At 47.8% G+C, this 23,239-nt stretch overlaps 1 pseudogene; it reads right to left on the reverse strand.

The window, feature by feature from the left end:
- Window positions 1–372: 372 nt before the first annotated feature.
- Window positions 373–23,239, reverse strand: LOC136772059 (major histocompatibility complex class I-related gene protein-like; annotated as a pseudogene).

Genomic DNA, 23,239 nt, shown 5'->3' on the forward strand with positions numbered 1-23,239 from the left:
GATCCCTGAATTCCTCAAAACATTTACTTATTATTATTATTATTGATCATGTATGTATTGGCAGACAGCCCCCCCAGGGCAACTCACAGCCGGCCCAAACACACACATTGCACAGCACAGCGCAGTGCGAGAGAGAACACAAACAAGGCACCAGTCGAACTGCAGCCCTGTGGTCTGACTGAGAGTCGACACAGAGAGCTCGGCCCGGCTCTGCGGCAGGCTGGGGGGGGTAGGTACAGTCCCCTGGCAGTCTGACCAGTGAAGTGGGGGGTATTGGTAATGCCACACCGGAGCTCAGCAGCTCAGCTGGGAGCGGCTCGGGGGCTGTGTTCAATACTGACTCACAGCAGCGGCTGGGAAGCCCCGCAACTGTCACAGAGCCAGAGCGGCAGAGAGCGCCCCCCCCAGGCCCGCCAGGACCTGCACCGGCAGAGTCACGTGATTTCACAGAAACAGCCTCTCTGAGGGAAGGCGGGGGGTCAGGTCACTGAGAGGAGCTCCAGGGAAACCCAGCTCATGAGACCAGCAGAGGAATTCTGACTCTGTTTATTTTTACTAAAGGGATTCTTACATTCTTAAAGGGACATACATATGACACTGGGGACACTGGAGCACTGGGAACTGGGGCACTGGGGACACTGGGGCACTGGGGAACTGGGGCACTGGGGACACTGGGGCACTGGGGAACTGGGGCACTGGGGACACTGGGGACACTGGGGACACTGGAGCACTGGGGACACTGGGGACACTGGGGATGCTGGGGCACTGGGAGCACTGGGGTACTTGGTACACTGTGGACACTGGGGCACTGGGATCACTGGGGACACTGGGGACACTGGGGACACTACAGTACTGAGAGGTAACTCTCTGTTCAGTTTGCAGTGGGGCAGCTCGGGTTATTTCTGCTTCCTGTTTGCTAACCTGCCGTGACTCTGTTCTCCTGTCAACTGGTGGTGCGAGAGGCAGTGCAGCCGACCAATGAGACGCAGCATCAGTGTCCGCGTCCGTGTTAGTGTTAGCCTCAGCCTCAGTCTCAGTCTCTGTTTTAGTCACTCAGACAGATCCTCTGGGCTCTGCTGCCCCCTGGTGTCGTCTGTGAGAACCACGGCTTGCAGGAAGTGGCTGCGGTGTGTTGGGGGGCTAGTGGGGGTCTGGGTGTGCAGCTCCTCTGGGGGTGACCGCCCTGCCACACCACAGTCTCACAGGGCCGGGCAGGCTGTGGAAGCCCAGCACAGCAGAGATCAATACATAGTGCTTTAAATGTTAATAAGAGCACTTTAGTCTATCCTGTAGCGCACGGGCAGCCAGTGAAGAGAAGCCAATACTGGAGTGATGTGTTCATGTGTTTCTGTTTCAGTTAGGATTCCTGCAGCAGCATTTTGGACTGAAGTGCAGAAATAGCTGTTTGTGCTGCCTGACAGAATGGCATTACAGTAATCCAATCTAGATGTAACAAATGCGTGAATCAATTTCTCACTGTCCTGTAACGAGAGGAATTGTCTCAGTCTAGCAATGTTTCTAAGATGGAGGAAGGAAGATCTCGACACATTGTGAATGTGTGATTCAAAGGATAGATTATGATCACAGATGACACCCAGGTTTCCTCCTTAGGGGAGAAATTAAAGTTATCATTACTCAGATTTGGCAGTGCATGATGAACAGACTTCTGTTTTATCAGAATTAACTTAAGAAAATGACTTGTCATCCAAGTTTCAATCTCAGACAGACAGCAGGTTAGTGTTTCTACAGTTAGGTCCATAAATACTTGGACAGTGACACAATTGTCAGCATTTTGTCTCTGTATGTCACCACAATGGATTTGAAAGGAAAATCAAGATGTGCTTTAAGTGCAGACTTTCATCTTTAATGTGAGGGTAGTTACATCCACATTGGGTGACCAGTGTAGGAATTACACCCAATTTTTTTTTATCACATTTTTATTGGCTTTTATTAATATCACAAAATGACAAATGAAAATAAAAGACATGAAATATAAATAATGAATATATACATATATAATAATAAATAATTAATATAAGTAATAAATAGTAATTAAAAATATATATAAAAAAATGGAAGAGAACCCACTGCAGATCATATACAGACCAAAGGAGTGTAAACATGAGGCCAACCCCAGTGCCGGAGAGCCCCAGAGACCTTCCTGAATTCATCTGAACTAACCTGATCCAAATATTTGGCAGATAAGGATCCATAGATACCTATAAAAACCCACAGGACCGAGGCTCCCCAGGAACACGGCCAGGCCCCCCCACGCCAATTCGTCAATAAAACAAAACCTGGATGTCAAGGTGATTCAATTGTCATGAACTAAGGCTTGTCCCCCCCACTCTCAATATAATCCCACAAGGGAGACCATATATTCACAAAAGTGGCAGATTTATTGCGCAGATCATGTTAGTTTTCCCAAAGGTAAGATATTTGATGCCTGAGAGGTCCACGGTTTAAAAGAGGGATCTGTGTTTGAGTTCCATAGTAGAAGAATGGACTCTTTGGCTAAACATATTAGCGTGTCAAGAAGTTTCTCTCGATTAGGATCTAGAACTACATTTGGCTCCATACCTAAAAGATACAAAAGGGGTGACGTGTCAAATTTGAAATTGAGTATATCCTGTATAGCCCAATGAATAGAGCACCAAAATGGTTTAATTTGATCACAATGCCAAAACAAAGCATATAGGTACCCAGTGCAGAATTGCATCTACGGCACAGTGGGGAGCGCTCAGCTGACATCCTACTGAGTCGAACTGGCGTAAGATAAGATCTGAAAATAAATGCATAGTGAAGTTCTCTCACATTGTTGTCAATTGAAGACGAACAGACTTTCTCACAAATTGAATCGTCAGTAGAGTGAATGAGATCTGACTCCCAGAGAGGTCTGAGGGGCAGGAAAGAGGACGTGGCCTGATTTGATAAAATCACAGACTTTAGAGATTCTTTTTGACATAGATGTGGTTGGAAGTAAAAGCTTTTCAATGTCATCACTTTGTAAACGAAATGTGTTATTTGAGTTAGTGATTGTATAAAATGTATTAAAAGTTTAAGATACTTAAATAAATTTGTATTAGGTGTTATGAATTCACAACTAATTTCAGCAAATCTTTTGAGAGTATTTTTCTCAAACAAGGGCTACAAATCCCCTATCCAACCAATTTTGTAAACCAATATTATAAAGAACATGAGACAGTGTCCAGTCGAGAGGAGCCCTTCACCCCACGGTGCTCGTTTGGTGTCCATTAATAACTAAGTGTCCCAAGGATCCTATCCAGTCTGATTTTGAAAGTGCCCAAGATTCACACCAGATGAGCCCAAATAAAATCCTCCAGACACAAATGTTTACAGTTTAGCAGACGAGGGAGCTGAGAGACAGGGGGGTTTAAACTGGTCACATTGTACTGTCATTTCATGGGTTATCATTGTTGTGCAGGTTCATGTGAGGAGATTGATGGGAGTTTGTCCAATCAGTGAGAGTCTGGGCCAGGGGAGGTCAAGAGGCGGACCGCGGCCCAAATCTGGACGGCCAGATGCTTTTGAATGGACTGCGAGAAAAGTTGTAATGAACATATTAGGACTGTTTTTTAAATGTATTGTTATGGATGATTGTTGCACTCAGTGCTTGTTATTGTGTGGAACACAGAAGCAGCCCTTCACACTCATTAACATGAACCCTAAGAAAAAGTTTTATTAATGAAGTATTGAGAAAGTTGTAGAAAATACACAGTACAGAGACACACACAGACAGACAGACAGGACACAGTACAGAGACACACACAGACAGGACACAGTACAGAGACACACACACAGACAGACAGGACACAGTACAGAGACACACACAGACAGACAGGACACAGTACAGACACACACACAGACAGACAGGACACAGTACAGAGACACACACACAGACAGACAGGACACAGTACAGAGACACACACAGACAGACAGGACACAGTACAGAGACACACACACAGACAGACAGCACACAGTACAGAGACACACAGACAGACAGGACACAGTACAGAGACACACACACAGAGAGACAGGACAAAGTACAGAGACACACACAGACAGACAGGACACAGTACAAAGACATACACAGACAGACAGGACACAGTACAGAGACACACACAGACAGACAGGACACAGTACAGAGACACACACACAGACAGACAGGACACAGTACAGAGACACACACAGACAGACAGGACACAGTACAGAGACACACACACAGACAGACAGGACACAGTACAGAGACACACACAGAGACAGTCAGGACACAGTACAGAGATGCACAAAGACAGACAGGACACAGTACAAAGACATACACAGACATACAGGACACAGTGCAGACACACACACAGACAGACAGGACACAGTACAGAGATGCACATAGACAGACAGGACACAGTACAGAGACACACACAGACAGACAGGACACAGTACAGAGACACACACAGACAGACAGGACACAGTACAGAGACACACACACACACAGACAGGACACAGTACAGAGACACACACACAGACAGTCAGGACACAGTACAGAGATGCACAAAGACAGACAGGACACAGTACAGAGACACACACAGACAGACAGGACACAGTACAGAGACACACACACAGACAGTCAGGACACAGTACAGAGACACACACACACACAGACAGGACACAGTACAAAGACATACACAGACAGACAGGACACAGTACAAAGACATACACAGACAGACAGGACACAGTACAGAGACACACACAGACAGACAGGACACAGTACAGAGACACACACACAGACAGACAGGACACAGTACAGAGACACACACAGACAGACAGGACACAGTACAGAGACACACACAGACAGACAGGACACAGTACAGAGACACACACACACACAGACAGGACACAGTACAGAGACACACACACACACAGACAGGACACAGTACAAAGACATACACAGACAGACAGGACACAGTACAGAGACAAACACACAGACAGACAGGACACAGTACAGAGACGCACATACAGACAGACAGGACACAGTACAGAGACGCACACACAGACAGACAGGACACAGTACAGAGACACACACAGACAGACAGGACACAGTACATAAACACACCGACAGACAGACAGGACACAGTACATAGACACACCGACAGACAGGACACAGTGCAGACACACACACAGACAGACAGGACACAGTACAGAGACACACACATAGACAGACAGGACACAGTACAGAGACACACACAGACAGACAGGACACAGTACAGAGACACACACACAGACAGACAGGACACAGTACAGAGACACACACACAGACAGACAGAACACAGTACAGAGACACACACACAGACAGACAGGACACAGTACAGAGACACACACACAGACAGACAGCACACAGTACAGAGACACACAGACAGACAGGACACAGTACAGAGACACACACACAGACAGACAGGACACAATACAGAGACACACACAGACAGACAGGACACAGTACAAAGACATACACAGACAGACAGGACACAGTACAGAGACACACACACACAGAAAGACAGGACACAGTACAGAGACACACACACAGACAGACAGGACACAGTACAGAGACACACACAGACAGACAGGACACAGTACAGAGACACACACAGACAGACAGGACACAGTACAGAGACACACACACAGACAGACAGGACACAGTACAGAGACACACACAGAGACAGTCAGGACACAGTACAGAGATGCACAAAGACAGACAGGACACAGTACAAAGACATACACAGACATACAGGACACAGTGCAGACACACACACAGACAGACAGGACACAGTACAGAGATGCACATAGACAGACAGGACACAGTACAGAGACACACACAGACAGACAGGACACAGTACAGAGACACACACAGACAGACAGGACACAGTACAGAGACACACACACACACAGACAGGACACAGTACAGAGACACACACAGACAGACAGGACACAGTACAGAGATGCACAAAGACAGACAGGACACAGTACAGAGACACACACAGACAGACAGGACACAGTACAGAGACACACACACAGACAGTCAGGACACAGTACAGAGATGCACAAAGACAGACAGGACACAGTACAGAGACACACACAGACAGGCCACAGTACAAAGACATACACAGACAGACAGGACACAGTTTAGAGACACACACACAGACAGACAGGACACAGTACAGAGACACACACACACAGACAGACAGGACACAGTACACAGACACACACAGACAGACAGGACACAGTACAGAGAAACACACAGACAGACAGGACACAGTACAAAGACATAAACAGACAGACAGGACACAGTACAGAGACACACACACAGAGAGACAGGACAAAGTACAGAGACACACACAAAGACAGACAGGACACAGTACAAAGACATACACAGACAGACAGGACACAGTACAGAGACACACACAGACAGACAGGACACAGTACAGAGAACACACACAGACAGACAGGACACAGTACTGAGACACACACACAGACAGACAGGACACAGTACAGAGACACACACAGACAGACAGGACACAGTACAGAGACACACACACAGACAGACAGGACACAGTACAGAGACACACACAGACAGACAGGACACAGTACAGAGACACACACACACAGACAGACAGGACACAGTACAGAGACACACACAGACAGACAGGACACAGTACAGAGACACACACAGACAGACAGGACACAGTACAGAGACACACACACACAGACAGACAGGACACAGTACAAAGACATACACAGATAGACAGGACACAGTACAGAGACACACACAGACAGACAGGACACAGTACAGAGACACACACAGACAGACAGGACACAGTACAGAGACACACACACACACAGACAGGACACAGTACAAAGACATACACAGACAGACAGGACACAGTACAAAGACATACACAGACAGACAGGACACAGTACAGAGACACACACAGACAGACAGGACACAGTACAGAGACACACACACAGACAGACAGGACACAGTACAGAGACACACACAGACAGACAGGACACAGTACAGAGACACACACAGACAGACAGGACACAGTACAGAGACACACACACACACAGACAGGACACAGTACAGAGACACACACACACACAGACAGGACACAGTACAAAGACATACACAGACAGACAGGACACAGTACAGAGACAAACACACAGACAGACAGGACACAGTACAGAGACGCACATACAGACAGACAGGACACAGTACAGAGACGCACACACAGACAGACAGGACACAGTACAGAGACACACACACAGACAGACAGGACACAGTACAGAGACACACACAGACAGACAGGACACAGTACATAGACACACCGACAGACAGACAGGACACAGTACATAGACACACCGACAGACAGGACACAGTGCAGACACACACACAGACAGACAGGACACAGTACAGAGACACACACATAGACAGACAGGACACAGTACAGAGACACACACAGACAGACAGGACACAGTACAGAGACACACACACAGACAGACAGGACACAATACAGAGACACACACAGACAGACAGGACACAGTACAAAGACATACACAGACAGACAGGACACAGTACAGAGACACACACACACAGAAAGACAGGACACAGTACAGAGACACACACACAGACAGACAGGACACAGTACAGAGACACACACAGACAGACAGGACACAGTACAGAGACACACACAGACAGACAGGACACAGTACAGAGACACACACACAGACAGACAGGACACAGTACAGAGACACACACAGAGACAGTCAGGACACAGTACAGAGATGCACATAGACAGACAGGACACAGTACAAAGACATACACAGACATACAGGACACAGTGCAGACACACACACAGACAGACAGGACACAGTACAGAGATGCACATAGACAGACAGGACACAGTACAGAGACACACACAGACAGACAGGACACAGTACAGAGACACACACAGACAGACAGGACACAGTACAGAGACACACACACACACAGTCAGGACACAGTACAGAGATGCACAAAGACAGACAGGACACAGTACAGAGACACACACAGACAGACAGGACACAGTACAGAGACACACACACAGACAGTCAGGACACAGTACAGAGATGCACAAAGACAGACAGGACACAGTACAGAGACACACACAGACAGGCCACAGTACAAAGACATACACAGACAGACAGGACACAGTTTAGAGACACACACACAGACAGACAGGACACAGTACAGAGACACACACACACAGACAGACAGGACACAGTACAGAGAAGCACACAGACAGACAGGACACAGTACAAAGACATAAACAGACAGACAGGACACAGTACAGAGACACACACACAGAGAGACAGGACAAAGTACAGAGACACACACAAAGACAGACAGGACACAGTACAAAGACATACACAGACAGACAGGACACAGTACAGAGACACACACAGACAGACAGGACACAGTACAAAGACATACACAGATAGACAGGACACAGTACAGAGACACACACAGACAGACAGGACACAGAACAGAGACACACACAGACAGACAGGACACAGTACAGAGACACACACACACACAGACAGGACACAGTACAAAGACATACACAGACAGACAGGACACAGTACAAAGACATACACAGACAGACAGGACACAGTACAGAGACACACACAGACAGACAGGACACAGTACAGAGACACACACACAGACAGACAGGACACAGTACAGAGACACACACAGACAGACAGGACACAGTACAGAGACACACACAGACAGACAGGACACAGTACAGAGACACACACACACACAGACAGGACACAGTACAGAGACACACACACACACAGACAGGACACAGTACAAAGACATACACAGACAGACAGGACACAGTACAGAGACAAACACACAGACAGACAGGACACAGTACAGAGACGCACATACAGACAGACAGGACACAGTACAGAGACGCACACACAGACAGACAGGACACAGTACAGAGACACACACACAGACAGACAGGACACAGTACAGAGACACACACAGACAGACAGGACACAGTACATAGACACACCGACAGACAGACAGGACACAGTACATAGACACACCGACAGACAGGACACAGTGCAGACACACACACAGACAGACAGGACACAGTACAGAGACACACACATAGACAGACAGGACACAGTACAGAGACACACACAGACAGACAGGACACAGTACAGAGACACACACACAGACAGACAGGACACAGTACAGAGACACACACACAGACAGACAGCACACAGTACAGAGACACACACAGACAGACAGGACACAGTACAGAGACACACACACAGACAGACAGGACACAATACAGAGACACACACAGACAGACAGGACACAGTACAAAGACATACACAGACAGACAGGACACAGTACAGAGACACACACACAGACAGACAGGACACAGTACAGAGACACACACAGAGACAGTCAGGACACAGTACAGAGATGCACATAGACAGACAGGACACAGTACAAAGACATACACAGACAGACAGGACACAGTACAGAGACACACTCAGACAGACAGGACACAGTACAGAGACACACACAGACAGACAGGACACAGTACAGAGAACACACACAGACAGACAGGACACAGTACTGAGACACACACACAGACAGACAGGACACAGTACAGAGACACACACAGACAGACAGGACACAGTACAGAGACACACACACAGACAGACAGGACACAGTACAGAGACACACACAGACAGACAGGACACAGTACAGAGACACACACACACAGACAGACAGGACACAGTACAGAGACACACACAGACAGACAGGACACAGTACAGAGACACACACAGACAGACAGGACACAGTACAGAGACACACACACACAGACAGACAGGACACAGTACAAAGACATACACAGATAGACAGGACACAGTACAGAGACACACACAGACAGACAGGACACAGTACAGAGACACACACAGACAGATAGGACACAGTACAGAGACACACACACACACACAGACAGGACACAGTACAAAGACATACACAGACAGACAGGACACAGTACAAAGACATACACAGACAGACAGGACACAGTACAGAGACACACACAGACAGACAGGACACAGTACAGAGACACACACAGACAGGCCACAGTACAAAGACATACACAGACAGACAGGACACAGTTTAGAGACACACACACAGACAGACAGGACACAGTACAGAGACACACACACACAGACAGACAGGACACAGTACACAGACACACACAGACAGACAGGACACAGTACAGAGAAACACACAGACAGACAGGACACAGTACAAAGACATAAACAGACAGACAGGACACAGTACAGAGACACACACACAGAGAGACAGGACAAAGTACAGAGACACACACAAAGACAGACAGGACACAGTACAAAGACATACACAGACAGACAGGACACAGTACAGAGACACACACAGACAGACAGGACACAGTACAGAGAACACACACAGACAGACAGGACACAGTACTGAGACACACACACAGACAGACAGGACACAGTACAGAGACACACACAGACAGACAGGACACAGTACAGAGACACACACACAGACAGACAGGACACAGTACAGAGACACACACAGACAGACAGGACACAGTACAGAGACACACACACACAGACAGACAGGACACAGTACAGAGACACACACAGACAGACAGGACACAGTACAGAGACACACACAGACAGACAGGACACAGTACAGAGACACACACAGACAGACAGGACACAGTACAGAGACACACACACACAGACAGACAGGACACAGTACAAAGACATACACAGATAGACAGGACACAGTACAGAGACACACACAGACAGACAGGACACAGTACAGAGACACACACACACACAGACAGGACACAGTACAAAGACATACACAGACAGACAGGACACAGTACAAAGACATACACAGACAGACAGGACACAGTACAGAGACACACACAGACAGACAGGACACAGTACAGAGACACACACAGACAGACAGGACACAGTACAGAGACACACACAGAAAGACAGGACACAGTACAGAGACACACACACAGACAGACAGGACACAGTACAGAGACACACACAGACAGACAGGACACAGTACAGAGACACAAACACAGACAGACAGGACACAGTACAGAGACACACACACAGAAAGACAGGACACAGTACAGAGACACACACACAGACAGACAGGACACAGTACACAGACACACACACAGACAGACAGGACACAGCACAGAGACTCACACAGACAGACAGGACACAGTACAGTGACACACACAGACAGACAGGACACAGTACAGAGACACACACACAGACAGACAGGACACAGTACAGAGACACACACACAGAAAGTCAGGACACAGTACAGAGATGCACATAGACAGACAGGACACAGTACAGAGACACACACAGACAGGACACAGTACAAAGACATACACAGACAGACAGGACACAGTACAGAGACACACACACAGACAGACAGGACACAGTACAGAGACACACACACAGACAGACAGGACACAGTACAAGGACATACACAGACAGACAGGACACAGTACAGAGACACACACACAGACAGACATGACACAGTACAAAGACACACACAGACAGACAGGACACAGTACAGAGACACACACAGACAGACAGGACACAGTAAAGAGACACACACACAGACAGACAGGACACAGTACAGAGACACACACAGACAGACAGGACACAGTACAGAGACACACACAGACAGACAGGACACTGTACAGAGACACACACACAGACAGACAGGACACAGTACAGAGACACACACACATACAGTCAGGACACAGTACAAAGACATACACAGACAGACAGGACACAGTACAGAGACACACACAGACAGACAGGACACAGTACAGAAACACACACAGACAGACAGGACACAGTACAGAGACACACACACAGACAGACAGGACACAGTACAGAGACACACACAGACAGACAGGACACAGTACAGAGACACAAACACAGACAGACAGGACACAGCACAGAGACTCACACAGACAGACAGGACACAGTACAGTGACACACACAGACAGACAGGACACAGTACAGAGACACACACACAGACAGACAGGACACAGTACAGAGACACACACACAGAAAGTCAGGACACAGTACAGAGATGCACATAGACAGACAGGACACAGTACAGAGACACACACAGACAGGACACAGTACAAAGACATACACAGACAGACAGGACACAGTACAGAGACACACACACAGACAGACAGGACACAGTACAGAGACACACACAGACAGACAGGACACAGTACAAAGACATACACAGACAGACAGGTCACAGTACAGAGACACACACACAGACAGACATGACACAGTACAAAGACACACACAGACAGACAGGACACAGTACAGAGACACACACAGACAGACATGACACAGTAAAGAGACACACACACAGACAGACAGGACACAGTACAGAGACACACACAGACAGACAGGACACAGTACAGAGACACACACAGACAGACAGGACACTGTACAGAGACACACACTCAGACAGACAGGACACAGTACAGAGACACACACACAGACAGACAGGACACAGTACAGAGACACACACACAGACAGACAGGACACAGTACAGAGATGCACATAGACAGACAGGACACAGTACATAGACACACCGACAGACTGGACACAGTGCAGAGACACACACAGACAGACAGGACACAGTACAGAGACACACACACAGACAGACAGGACACAGTACAGAGACACACACACACAGACAGACAGGACACAGTACAGAGACACACACAGACAGACAGGACACAGTACAGAGACACACACAGACAGACAGGACACAGTACAGAGACACACACAGACAGACAGGACACAGTACAGAGACACACACACACAGACAGACAGGACACAGTACAAAGACATACACAGATAGACAGGACACAGTACAGAGACACACACAGACAGACAGGACACAGTACAGAGACACACACACACACAGACAGGACACAGTACAAAGACATACACAGACAGACAGGACACAGTACAAAGACATACACAGACAGACAGGACACAGTACAGAGACACACACAGACAGACAGGACACAGTACAGAGACACACACAGACAGACAGGACACAGTACAGAGACACACACAGAAAGACAGGACACAGTACAGAGACACACACACAGACAGACAGGACACAGTACAGAGACACACACAGACAGACAGGACACAGTACAGAGACACAAACACAGACAGACAGGACACAGTACAGAGACACACACACAGAAAGACAGGACACAGTACAGAGACACACACACAGACAGACAGGACACAGTACACAGACACACACACAGACAGACAGGACACAGCACAGAGACTCACACAGACAGACAGGACACAGTACAGTGACACACACAGACAGACAGGACACAGTACAGAGACACACACACAGACAGACAGGACACAGTACAGAGACACACACACAGAAAGTCAGGACACAGTACAGAGATGCACATAGACAGACAGGACACAGTACAGAGACACACACAGACAGGACACAGTACAAAGACATACACAGACAGACAGGACACAGTACAGAGACACACACACACACAGACAGGACACAGTACAGAGACACACACACAGACAGACAGGACACAGTACAAGGACATACACAGACAGACAGGACACAGTACAGAGACACACACACAGACAGACATGACACAGTACAAAGACACACACAGACAGACAGGACACAGTACAGAGACACACACAGACAGACAGGACACAGTAAAGAGACACACACACAGACAGACAGGACACAGTACAGAGACACACACAGACAGACAGGACACAGTACAGAGACACACACAGACAGACAGGACACTGTACAGAGACACACACACAGACAGACAGGACACAGTACAGAGACACACACACATACAGTCAGGACACAGTACAAAGACATACACAGACAGACAGGACACAGTACAGAGACACACACAGACAGACAGGACACAGTACAGAAACACACACAGACAGACAGGACACAGTACAGAGACACACACACAGACAGACAGGACACAGTACAGAGACACACACAGACAGACAGGACACAGTACAGAGACACAAACACAGACAGACAGGACACAGCACAGAGACTCACACAGACAGACAGGACACAGTACAGTGACACACACAGACAGACAGGACACAGTACAGAGACACACACACAGACAGACAGGACACAGTACAGAGACACACACACAGAAAGTCAGGACACAGTACAGAGATGCACATAGACAGACAGGACACAGTACAGAGACACACACAGACAGGACACAGTACAAAGACATACACAGACAGACAGGACACAGTACAGAGACACACACACAGACAGACAGGACACAGTACAGAGACACACACACAGACAGACAGGACACAGTACAAAGACATACACAGACAGACAGGTCACAGTACAGAGACACACACACAGACAGACATGACACAGTACAAAGACACACACAGACAGACAGGACACAGTACAGAGACACACACAGACAGACAGGACACAGTAAAGAGACACACACACAGACAGACAGGACACAGTACAGAGACACACACAGACAGACAGGACACAGTACAGAGACACACACAGACAGACAGGACACTGTACAGAGACACACACACAGACAGACAGGACACAGTACAAAGACATACACAGACAGACAGGTCACAGTACAGAGACACACACACAGACAGACATGACACAGTACAAAGACACACACAGACAGACAGGACACAGTACAGAGACACACACAGACAGACAGGACACAGTAAAGAGACACACACACAGACAGACAGGACACAGTACAGAGACACACACAGACAGACAGGACACAGTACAGAGACACACACAGACAGACAGGACACTGTACAGAGACACACACACAGACAGACAGGACACAGTACAGAGACACACACACAGACAGACAGGACACAGTACAGAGACACACACACAGACAGACAGGACACAGTACAGAGATGCACATAGACAGACAGGACACAGTACATAGACACACCGACAGACTGGACACAGTGCAGAGACACACACAGACAGACAGGACACAGTACAGAGACACACACACAGACAGACAGGACATAGTACAGAGACACACACACAGACAGACAGGACATAGTACAGAGACGCACATAGACAGACAGGACACAGTTCAGAGACGCACATAGACAGACAGGACACAGTACAGAGATGCACATAGACAGACAGGACACAGTACAGAGACACACACACAGACAGACAGGACACAGTACAGAGACGCACATAGACAGACAGGACACAGTACAGAGACGCACATAGACAGACAGGACACAGTACAGAGACACACACAGACAGACAGGACACAGTACAGAGACAGACAGACAGAGAGGACACTGCAGTAGATTTTGCGCTGGATTTAAAATAGGCGTCTTCCTTCGCTGCAGAGAGACAAACACAGTGTGAGCGCAGGTCTCTACACACCTAGTCTGTGGGTCTCAGAGACTGAACAGACTGGACTGAGGGCATTAGAGCCTCATACTGATAGAGACGGACAGTGTGGGACAGCAGTGAGACACTGAGGAGCACAGAGCCCTGCAGCGTCTCAGTGACAGACAGACTGAGGGCAGCACAGTCTCACCTGGGGCAGAAGAGTAGATGGGCTTCTGGGCTCCTGTGGGCAGAAACACAGAGTCAGAACAGGAGCTCCGGTCTGTACAGAGACCCGTGTTACACACAGAGAGACCAGTGTTACACACAGAGACAAGAGTTACACACACAGACCAGTACAGTCGGGGCACAGCACTGAGAGTTTCACACACTGTTTCTCTCTCATCAGTTTTTTTCCTCTTGCGGATGATCAACACAGCGATCACAGCCAGGCCCAGGGCAAAATGTCCACTATAATTACACTATGTGAGGAACAGATCTAGATGAAGTAACGCATGAGAAAGACCTAGGAGTCTATGTGGACTCCTCACTTTCTCCATCCAAACAGTGTGGGGAAGCAATAAAAAAGGCAAACAGAGTGTTAGGGTCAAAAGTGTAGAATTGAGAACAAGGGCAGTGATGTTCAGACTGTACATTGCACTAGTTAGAGCTCATCTGGATACAGTGGACAGTTCTGGGCTCCACACTTCAAGAAAGATATCGCTGCTCTAGAGTCAGTTCAGAGGAGAGCAACCAGACTTATTCCAGGTCTGAAGGGAACGTCCTACTGAGAGACTGAGGAACTGAACCTTTTCACCCTGGAACAGAGGAGACTACGTGGGGACTTGATCCAAGTCTTCAAAATCATGAAAGGCATCGACCACATCAAACCAGAGGAGCTTTTCCAGATCAGCAGGGACACACGCACTCGGGGACACAAATGGAAATTGGGCTTCAAGGCATTCGAGACAGAAAACAGGAGACACTTCTTCACACAGAGAGGCGTCACAATCTGAACAAACTCCCCAGCGATGTGGCTGAAGAGACAATTTGGGAACATTCAAAAACAGACTGGATAGGATCCTTGGATCACTGAGTTTTTAATGGAAAACAAATGAGCACGATGGGGCGAATGGGCTCCTCTCGACTGGACACTGTCTCATGTTCTTTTGTTCTTATGAGAGAGAGAGAGAAAGAGCACACTGGTCACTGGGAGGCGCACAGCACGCACCACATCTCGGGGGAAGAAGCCCGTGCCCAGGCAGGACACAGGGGAGCCGGGGTCCCTCTGGAGCAGAGACACCTGGAGGGTGACTGGAGAGAGAGAGAGAGAGAGGGGAAGAGAGTGAGGGGACAGAGATTGAGAGAGAGACAGCAAGTCAGAGGGAGGGAATGAGAGAGAGATACTCTAATACTACTACTGAGACTGTACCCCTACACAAGTGTAGTACAGGAATGATGCACTTGTGAAGGGGTTTTACAGGGGGATCAACATGCCTTCACTGTGCTGCTCTGCCCCTGGGGAAAGCCTGTAACACTGGGGCAGGTGCAGGAGGGTCTGAAGACGAGCTGCTGTGGCTGTACAGAGCGACTAACGAGTACAATCTGACACAGTGTGTGTAAACGGGTAAACTCACCATTTAATTAGGCCTATATATCAGGTTTGCCTCGATGTGGAGTTTGCCATCGGTGGTGTAATTTCATAGCATTTCAAGTTACGGCTGCTGTGTTTTCGAGCACAAATTAATTCTAAATTAAAAATAATCTATCTGACTGGACACAAGCCCGCGGCACAAAGCAGGCCTTTAATTTACCCTGAAGGTTACAAGGAGGAGGGGTGGGGTGTTACTGTACCTGTCCTCTCCAGAGTCTCCCTCCCATAGCCGACATACTTCTTCACCCACTCGATGCACTCCTGGTCCAGGTAGTTCTTTGCACTCTGACCCAAGGCTCTGTCTGCGTCCCACTTGTTTTTCGTGCTGAAGGCCCTCTGGTTGGCAGCGGTCCAGGTCAGGGTGTCCTTGTCCAGGCTGATGTAGTCCTCCCCGTTGTACCCAAACTGCATGAACCCTGGAGTCATCCCGTCATCGTCCAGCTCACAGCCGTACATCATCTGCCAGGTGTGGACTCCTGCAGGACACAGACAGACCACTTCAAATCAGTCACTGAAGAACAGAGAGAGAGAGAGAGAGACAGACAGAGAGAGACAGAGAGAGAGAGAGACAGGAGCAGGCTGCTGTAACACAACACTAAATGGAGCTGCAGAGTTCACACATACTCCGGATTCACGCCCGACTGTTCACAGAATGTCACACAACTATTCCACAGCATGTTGGCTCTGTGCAATTAACTCCATAAACACAAATACACAAACAAAGACGCTTTAAAATCCAGAGTGAGCTAAACTCAGTCAAGTTGACGTTCTGTAACCCTCATCAGCTCTGACACTGTTTATACTGGAGAGGCTGCAAACACAAACTGTCTGACAGGTCATCTGGGGTTCACAGTGATCAGACAGTTCTTGGCTCGATTTCCACCAGGAGCAACTAACATCCTGGTCAGGACATATGAAATAATTCAGGGAGGTCAGGGAGGCTGAGTAGTCACAGGACCCGTTTCAATATGGCTGCCATGGACATCAAAGCTCTCTGACACAGACAGAGCCGGTTCTGAGCTGAACAGGACCCTGACCAGGACAGACATTGAACCATCCAGTGTTTCCTTAATAAAGGTCTGACTGAAAACGAATTAGCTTTTCTCACATTTCACTCCAGTAGGCCAGGATCAGGTTCACATCAGAATTGAACTGGTTTCTGCTCACTGAGGTACCTGTCCTTCTGGGGTCCTGCAGTAGGTTAGTTACTGCTGGGATGTGAGGGTCGTTGACATTGTCTGCTCTCTATATCTCTATATCTGAGACCAATACAAAGTGTGCATGTTATATTAAAGCAGAATGTATCCCTAAAAGTACAGACGTGTATACTTTATCACATTACTGTCATTGTGCCTGCTGTTTTTAAAGACCCCTATGTCTCTGAATGCATGCAATGAGTAGCCTGTGTTGCAGTCCTTGATGTATTCAGGAAGGCCTCAATGCTGGTGTAAGTTCTTACCTCCTGTCTGGTTGAAGTGCTGTGGAAGGTCTAGCACAGCTACTTTGAAAGTCTGCTCATCACCGATGGAGATCTGAGTCTGCTCCTCCCAGTAAACAGCCCCCACAGACTTGTTCATCCAGTCCTGCCGCGGAGTCTCTCTGCAGACGTTGCTGTCGTAGTAAGTGAAGGGCTGACCATCCAGCAGCCCCACAGTCACAAACAGGGAACTCTGTCATTCCTGAGCTGCCGGTGTAGAAGTAACGCAGGGAGTGGGTTGCTGAGATTGCTGAGTTGTGGGTTAAATGTTTAAATGTTATTCAGGTGGGTAAATCACAAAGCATGGTTATCACTGGGTTTGGTAAATTGACTGAAGTACTGATTTATTTCCCTGAACAGGAAAGTTTGAATCGGACAAAAGACTGATAACCTTGAATATCAGCTAAACATAACATTCAAGTGTCAAACCTATACGTTTCAGCTAATGTAATTTCTCTAATTTGTATGCTTTTTGTGTATTTAGCTGTATTACATTTTTTCACACACACACACACACACACACATACATACATATAACATGTGGGTTACACATAGGTTTAATTTTTACAGCCCACAGCTGACCCAACAATTATATTGTTAACTACAATCCATGGTTCAAACATATTAATACAATCTGAGAAATGTGTCCCTGCTGATCTGGAAAAGCTCCTCTGGTTTGATGTGGTCGATGCCTTTCATGATTTTGAAGACTTGGATCAAGTCCCCACGTAGTCTCCTCTGTTCCAGGGTGAAAAGGTTCAGGTCCTCAGTCTCTCAGTAGGACTTTCCCTTCAGACCTGGAATAAGTCTGGTTGCTCTCCTCTGAACTGCCTCTAGAGCAGCGATATCTTTCTTGAAGTGTGGAGCCCAGAACTGTCCACAGTATCCAGATGAGCTCTAACTAGTGCATTGTACAGTCTGAACATCACTGTCCTTGTTCTCAATTCTACACTTCTGACAATATACCCTAGCATTGTGTTTGTCTTTTTTATTGCTTCCCCACATTGTTTGGATGGAGAAAGTGAGGAGTTCACGTAGACTCCTAGGTCTTCCCCATCCAAAAACAAGACAGAAACCAAGACAGTCTTTCGCTGTGCTGATCCATAACTCACCAGCACAGCAGCTCTGCAGGCCGCACAGCAGCCCCAGCACCACACAGCGCAGCACCTGTGCTCGTGGCGCGGTGCACACAGTAAGTGCAGGGTTCATATTCAGACACTGCGTCGCGCTGTCCTGCACCTCACTGTCAGTGTCTACTCTGTGCGCGGCGGCGGAGCCCCAGTGAACACAGTGGGGGGAGCATGACAAAATATCCCATTGGCTGTGGACAGTGTTACACTGTAGCCGGTTGTAAAATATTGTCACAGTAATGTATACCTACTCAAATATATATAAACAAACACACCAATGCAATATAGTAACCAAAACATTGTTATTTATTTCCAAAATGCAGTATTTTTGAACACTTGTATGTAACACTTTCCACACCGAACAGGAGAAAACCAGGAAAATTCAGTAAGATAAAGGGTTTTCTGTACAAAATAAAAAATGAAAGTGACTCACTCTTTCAAAACTCTAAACACAAAAAGACAAAATACAAAACACATGCAAAATGTAGGACAAAAGAAATTCGGCTGCCTCCCGCCTCCTATTTTGGTCTGGCCACAGCATTCATCCAAATCACAAGCGATGTTGTCCCTGGCTGAACAGCGGGGAAGGAATCTTCTGGAGTGACGGATCCAGTTGCCGAAAGCCCCCACATGCCTCCTCCAACACCTGGAGAACAAGCACGTGTGCGAGGGTGTGGCGGACATACACCTTCCATCACCATGCTGAAAAAAACTCTTGGGTTTAGGAAGGGGGAATATGGTGGGAGGTATAGAACAATAAATTGTGGAGGTCAATGAACCAGCCGCGGACCAGAGCAGCCCGGTGGAAACTCACGTCGTCCCAGATGACCACATACCTGGGCTGCTCTGGTCCACCCCTCTGCTCGGCTGGAGTGAGGATGCCATGTAGTGTGTCCAGGACTGTGATGAGAAGGGCGGTGTTGTAGGGACCAAGGCTGGCATGCTGATGGAGGACGCCTGTGCACATGGTGATATTCCCTCCACGCTGTCCAGGGACATTCACAGTGGCGCGGAGGCCAATAATGTTCCGTCCCCGTCCCCTTCTATTGACTAGGTTGAAGCCAGCCTCATCAATGTAAATATAAACGTGAATTGCAGCGGCATCCAGCTCCAAGACTGGATATGTGAAATAGACCTAGAGCAGTCAATATGCTGAGGCACAATACACTGGATTACAGTACTGTAATGTGTCTATACAGTGTTAATATGATAGTAAATTCACAGTATAGTACTTACTTGCACATATTCATAGCGCTGTTCTTTAACCCTCTCTGAGTTTTGCTCAAATGGCACCCTGTAGACCTGTTTCATCCGGATTCAGTTGTGCTGTAATACATGGTCCAATGTAGACAAGCCCACCTGGTCAATGTTATTGAATATTGTGTTGTCTGCAATTATGTGGTTCTGGATTTCTTGTAGTCTAATGGTATTGTTTGCAATCACCATGTTCACAATAGTGTCTCCTGTTCTGGTGTGAAGAGCCGGTGTTGTCCACCATGGCCTGGCCGTCTCTCAGTTCTGTAGAAGATCCACAAATATGATATGATTGGTTACAGTAAACTAAAATAATCTATTTTCATTCAATATGAAATTACATTACTGTAACATCGGCCAACAATCACTGAGTAACATAGGCCTACTGATATGTCGGACTGCAGTATACTACAGCATACATTCATAAAGAGCACAGTGTAGATGGTAGGTAACCGGTTCTCATTTCTGATAGATGCCACCGTGTAGCGGCTCAGGTTTGGCTGGACTCTCTGCCCAGCCTCCCTCATACTCAATCCATGGTTGAGCACATGGTCCCCTGATGTGGCCCTTATCTCATCTGAAACAACTGTCCTTCCTCGTCCTCATTCTCCTCCTCCTCCTCTTCCTCTCACTCCTTGACCTCTAGCTCTTGCTTCACCATTGACTTCCATTTTCCTCCAAGACAGGAGAGCCCATCTGTGGCCTTTTCTAGTGCTAAAGCTCTTATCTCTAAGTAAACAATTCAGCAACTAGTGTTCACACCTCTGAGGAGTGGGTGTTGCCAATTGGTGTATAGAGCTGGCATTGTGATTGGTGTTGCTTTCCAAAGGGACTACAGAGATTTTAATTTTGAATGTTGTGCCTAATGTAGAGCACTGTGTGGTGTGTTTTGCAAAAAGTGTGATATAGAATTGGAAACTGAGTGTAAAGCAGGAATTGTACTTGCAATTTTGCAGATTTGGTTTAGGGATTTGGTCATGAGTTTCAGGTTTCAGCGATTGCGTTTCAATTTTAGTGTGTAAACAATTGGGAAAAACTGTAATATTTATGTTGCAGGATCACAAAAACTACAATTTAAATTACAATTGTTTATCATAAAGCACTTCAAATGATAAATTTCAGAGACAAACAACCAATAGACACCTCGCCCTGTGTGCTGTAAGCTGAGCAGTGTCAGGGTGTGTGTCTGCGTGTGTGTGTGTGTGTGTGTGTGTGTGTGTGAGTTTGTGTTTGTGTGTATGTGTGTGTGAGTGTGTGTGAGTGCATGTGTGAGTTTGTGTTTGTTTGTGTGTCAGTGTGTGTCTGTGACTGTGTGCATGTGTGTGCACGTGTGAGTGTGTGTGTGTGCGTGTGTAAGTGCGTGTGTGTGTGTGTGTGTGTGTGTGTGTGTGCTGTGACTCTGCAGTTTAAGACACAGTGGGTGTGTGAGACTGCAGCCCCCCCTCCCCTGCTCTGGCACAGTGGGTCCGGGTGCCCTGTGGTGCACAGTGACTGTGCGGCGCTGAGGCTCTGGGGTTTACCGGGCCGCTCACTGGAAAGTCCCTGGCTGCCCTGGCTGGGTGCCCGGAAGTGCTGCTGAGAGCCGAACTCCACCGCCCCCAGTGGAGCGCAGCGCTGCGTCTGTGCCTGAACCAGGGAGTAGGGAGAGCCGGCAGCCATTTCACAGAGAGCGGGCGACTCGATCAGCCTTCACAAGATGGCGACTGTTCCCTCGCACGCATCAGTGACAGAGATGGTTTTGAGATTGACTCGGTCCTGTGCTTTAGATGTGTCTTATTTCAGTTGTGCTCCCCGAATTAGGGGTGGGGGCTGAGGGTCTGAGTTACCTGTGTGTCTCACTGCCACCTGTTTTCCATTCCTCACACTGGGAATCAACACGCAGAAGAGGAGGAAAGAGAACAATAATTGCCCAAAATAAGATGGACTGACAGACTGACTTCACACTCAGAGTAACGCTGCCCTCCCTGTTGTGCTGGAGAGACAGTCAGCCCCCAGTGCTGCAGTGCTGCCCCTCACACAGTCTCTGGGCCAGGTCTGGAGCCGCTGCCACACAAGTCTGAACTCAGAAAACTGTTCATTTCCTGTTTTCAAGA

The sequence above is a fragment of the Amia ocellicauda genome, chromosome 15, assembly GCF_036373705.1.
Source record: "Amia ocellicauda isolate fAmiCal2 chromosome 15, fAmiCal2.hap1, whole genome shotgun sequence".
Lineage (NCBI taxonomy): Eukaryota > Metazoa > Chordata > Actinopteri > Amiiformes > Amiidae > Amia > Amia ocellicauda.